Below are 5,389 nucleotides of genomic sequence, written 5' to 3'. Positions count from 1 at the left end.
ACTGCAGCTTTCAGTATGGATTACACTTCAACATAAAGGAAACAAAATATCCTCATAATTCCCAATAAGCAACATCATGATAAATAGAGAAAAAAATGACTTTCTCAAAGATTTCATTGCACTTGGATATACAATCAAGACCCATGGAACCAGTAGTCAAGAAATCAAATGACATATTATATTGGGCAAAAGACCTGTTTGAAATGTTAAAAAAGCAAAGGTGTCATTTTGTTGAGCAAGGTGCGCATGATCCAAGTCATGGTATTTTTAATCACTTCATATGTATATGAGAATTGGACAATGAATAAGAAAGACCAAAGAAGAATTGATGCCTTTGAATTATGGTGTAGGCAAAGAATGTTGAGTATACCATGGACGGCCAGAATAAGAACAAATCTATCTTGGTAAAAGTACAGCCAGAATGCTCCTTGGAAGTGAAGATGGTGAGATTTATTATTATGTTCTTTGGACATGTACCAAGAGGAATCACTCCCTGGAGAAGGGCATTATGCTTGGTAAGGTCTGGAGTCAATGAATAAGTGGAAGGCCTTCAATGACATGGATTGATGTAGTGGCTGCGACCGTGGGTTCAAACATAACAATGTGAGGACTGGGCAGTGTTTCATTCTGTTATACATAGGGTCACTATGTGCTGGAACTTATTCAACAACATATAACAACAGATACATTATATATGTATATATATTTAAATGAAATTATGATGGAGGATCTATTTCAATTTGTTGACAATATTGCTTTGGCAACTCAAAGGAATAGAAAAAGTTTGAAGAAGTCAGCCTCCATTATCATGCTCGGTGGCACAGGAAGAAAGCAGGGGAACAGGGAGCACCTGAAGCTTAGAAAATGCCTCCTGACCACGTAGAAAATCAAGTATCTTTCTGTTTTAAATTCCCTTTTCAACTTGAGGATGAAACTTCCAAATAAATCCATTTACGGATCCATTATTTGTGAACAATTTTTTTTTTTTTTTTTTTTGTCCTGAAGTCCTCTTCGTCCTCACTTACTTTATTTTGTTCCCTTTCTGGATGTCATTTTCATCTGAGGAGTTTCCACATAGATAAGAGAGTCTGGAGAACAAAGTGATGCCCTTGTTCTAGCAGGTGACCCGTATTAATAGACATTTTTAAAAGAATCCAAACAAAAATTGCTGGTTTAAATGAACAACAGCCTGTCTTAAGCCTGAAGACTTCCACTGACTTCTATGTGACGTCAATATGCCTCAATTACTATGCAGTTGGAGAAACTGAAGTTGCTAATGTTTTAGAACAAATGTTTTGAGAATTTCTGCCTGTCTAAAATCTTGTATAATGAAAATCCTGATTGTTAGCTATTTGGCAAAAATTGATTGAACAGCAACAGTGTTAATACAATCATTCTCCTTTATTCCAATATTTTGGAAGTCATTCATTCATTCATTCATCATATATTTGTTCATTTATTCAATAAGCAATATTTGAGAACACAAACAGTGCCTGTCATTTTATTAGACACTGTAGTTACAAAGATGAGTAGGATGGGGTCCCTAAGTTACCCAAAATGTAATTGAATATGAAGAAATATATATATGATTATCCAACAAGACAGTTTTAACTGTCAGAAATAGAAAATGAAACTCCATTTCTTGCACAGTAAAAGTTGGAAAAAGTTAGAACATTGATTCTGGTGGTTTTCTGTCTTTTCTATTTGCCATACTTTTTGTAGGGAGCTCTTGTGGCATAGTGCTTAAGGCATTTGATTGCTAACCAGAAGTCTGGCAGTTCAAACCCACCAGCCACTTCTGAGAAGGAAGACAGGGCAATCTACTTCTGCAGTGATACTGCCTTGGAAACCCAACAAGGGGTCACTGAGTCAGATCCCACTCAATGGCAGCAGTGCATTTTTGCTTTTTAGTTTTTATGCTGTCTTTGTTTTTCCCTTTCTTTCTTAGGTTTGCACATTCATAGACTCAGGATATCTGTAACAACATTCTCCCATGACAATGTCCAAAAGTCAGAGTATGAAGATCGTAGGCTGTCACTGTCTCAAGTTCTTTTTAAAATTAAGGAATAATTTCTCAGACACCTTTCAGCACTCCTCCCCTTACTTTTCACTGATCTAAACTTTATCTCATGACCATTTTCTATAGAAATCATGAAGAAGAGTAATGGATGTATTAACCAGTTTTAAACATTCAAAATTCAGCCTCTGGCATGTAGGAAGCAACCAGTATCTACTGAATATCATGACTACCTGATTCCTGAGTGTTAGTAAAGCAGAAGTGTATGTGGAAGGGGCTTGTGTAGTCAATCAAAGTCTGTTATACACAGAAAATTGTAACTCAAGGTTATTTGTGCTTTAATAGATGTATAGATGTATGTACAAGTTCTTATGGAATTTTATGCAATAATATGAGGTTGCAAAACCTTTTTTCATTTTTGACTAAATCGATTAGCGCTGACTAGAAGCATAATAAGAATTCACAGAAAACTGAAAATTCTAATATCCTGGTCAGTTTTTATTAACATATCATTCCTTTATTAGCAACAACCTCAATGCCAGTGGTAGGAAAAGGATACTAGAGAAAGAAGAAAGAGAATACAGAGTGTCTTACTCTGTTTCGTTTCTGATTCCATATCAGTGGTCTATAACTTTAACAAAAGTTAGCTGCTGTGCAGTTGGCCCCCAACAGATTCTGGCCCAACATACAAGGGAAAGCAATGCTGTCCAGTCCCACTTGATCACCATGATCATCTGCAGAATAGACTATTGTTTGTGAGCCATAGGGTTTTCATTAGCTATTTTCAGAAGTAGATCACCAGCCCTTTCTTTTTAGTCCATGCCGGTGTGGCTCTGCTGAAACTTGTTCATCTTTATTGCAACGTGCAAGCCTCCACTGACAGATGGGGGACGGCTCTCCTTGAGATGCATTGACAAGAAAGCAAATTGTGGTCACCCACACAGAAGACAAAAATTGTACTCTTGAACACCAGTGTACTCAAAGTTCACTTAATTATCTCTAAAATAGGGATAAAAATTCCTTCCTCATAAGTGGCCTATGAAATTTAAATAAAATAATATGTATTAGTTTTTTATTTTTCAATGTCTCTATGTGTCCATTTATCCACCTCTCTGTGTCCCCAACATATTTAGTCATTATCAGGGTAATGCCATACCTATTTTTCAATATTCTTTTGTTAGCTAATGCCACATAATGAATTCACAGAGTTGCTTGCAGTCAATTCCATCATAATTTTCAGAAAATCAAAACTGCTAAGAGGGAACAAAATCAAACTGACTTTTCAGGCGGAGAGAACTACCGCATCTAAATTGTATATTAACAGGTCCATGTTCCACAGAAAGAAATGTGAATCTCTGCTGCATTATGGTTTCTTAAAAAGAAAATAAGAAAGCACTCTCCAGATAATTATGTACTTGTCCTTGTATTGCCCTGGGCGCTCTTGAAGTTTGGGGAACTTTCCTTGCCAGTGAGCATTAACTTTAATGTCCAGACAACAAATGCTGGTCAAGGAAAATGTTATGGAGAGGCTGAGGTCGTATGCTGTGTTTTCAATCACCCCATCTGCACAATACCTTTATTTATATTTGTCTTTTCTTGAAGAAGCCAGCATTGTCTATTAAGATGCTTTCATTCCTCCAGTGATTCTGCTAGACATTGTTATAGAGATAAGGACTTTACACATGTAAACTGGTTCTCTACCTAACTGTCCAGAAACCACTAATTCATTCATACCTGTTAAGTTTTAAGAAGCTCTGGTGGCATAGTGGGTGAGACATTTGGCTGCTAACCAGGTCAGTGGTGCAAACCCACCAGCTGTTCCATGGGAAGAAGATGACGCAATCTACTTCTGCAAAGATTAACAGCCTTGGAAGCCCAATGGGGGTCACTGTGAGTTGGAATCAACACGACAGCAGTGGGTTTGGTTTTGAGTTGTTAAATTGTTAAGTGTTATTCTTAGTTGAAAATAATTTTAAAAAATTCCTTTGACATAGTTTTTCTTGGAGTGTTTAAGAACTGGTAAGGAAAAATAGAAAAACCTGAATTTGGGAGATATACAACTTTAATGTCCATGTATTATCCTAGATACTAGATTAATCCTTCAAAAATTCCCTGTCCTATTAAATAAAATCCAGATATCTTCAATTGTGTCAAAGTCCCTAAAGGCTATTTGGACATGAATCCCTCTTCTCAAGCCATCTGTTCTGGTTAGGAACTTGGAAGTAGGAAATAATTTTTCCTTCAAGGTTTAAACAGGAAGAAACTAAATTTACTTTCTCCATCAGAGAAGAGAATAGCAAATTTTAAAGCCTTAGGATGGAATGCATTAACAGAGACTAAAGACTGTGTGGATGAAAAGGTGCCTGGGAATTGAGGTGTTCCTTCTTAGATATCCATAAAAATGAGAGCCACAGAGACAATTTGTGGCAATCATCATCTAAAAATTGGCCTAGTGCACTCTTAGCAAGATAATTAACCAGAAAGTGGAGGCAGGAAGTTGCCATTTTACATTGCATTCACCCAATTACATTCCTGTGGTGTCTCAAACTATATATTGTTATTGGACATTCTGGCTTTATCAATCAATTACTTGTTAGTTTGCATCAACAACTCAGTCTGGGGGTAATGCAGACATAATCTTACTTTGAAAGGGGCAAACACACCAGGGCAAATACTAAATGGATTTTTTCCTGTGTGGTTATCTAAGTTTCCTAGGTGACCACCCTCCAGGTATTTCCTTCCATTGAATTCCTATAGATTGTTGTTCACTGCTTTTCTACATGGAATCCCCTCTTAATCCTAATTCCACTTTAGAAAGGAGATCTGCTCTGTAATTCTGTTTATGTTAGATTTTCACCTATTCCCTATTCCACTTCTCTCCTTTATACCTACCGAAACCTCATCCCACATAGTGTTAACCCCGCGTGCATATCAGAATGACACCCAGAGATTTAGAATATCTATTAGGATCAAGAAAATCCCATCTGCCCCCTCACATTTTTTGACTAAAATGTCATTTCTTAGCTGAAATCTCCTTCTATCTTTGATCTATATACTTGATTGTCTCAGTTGTCCTAAAAGAGCTCTACTTTGAACTCAAGTATTCAGGGCCCTTGTTGTTGTTGTTGTTGTGTGCCGTCAAGTCAGACCTGACTCATAGCGACCCAAGGCCCTTACTTATGTATTATATGAAGGAGCTCAGTGGTGCTGTGGTTAAAGCAGAGTTGCTAACCAAAACTTTAGTGACTTGAATCCACCAGCTGCTGCATAGGAGAAAGATGAGGCAGTCTACTTCTGCAAAGCAGAAGCCTTGGAAACCCTATGTGGCAGTTCTACTCTGTTTTATAAGGTTGTCATTAGTACGAATCAACT

Source organism: Orycteropus afer, unplaced genomic scaffold, assembly GCF_000298275.1.
Source record: "Orycteropus afer afer isolate SDZICR_OR568_19922 unplaced genomic scaffold, OryAfe1.0 scaffold00180, whole genome shotgun sequence".
Classification (NCBI taxonomy): domain Eukaryota; kingdom Metazoa; phylum Chordata; class Mammalia; order Tubulidentata; family Orycteropodidae; genus Orycteropus; species Orycteropus afer.
Note: the sequence above shows the minus strand (reverse complement) of the source record.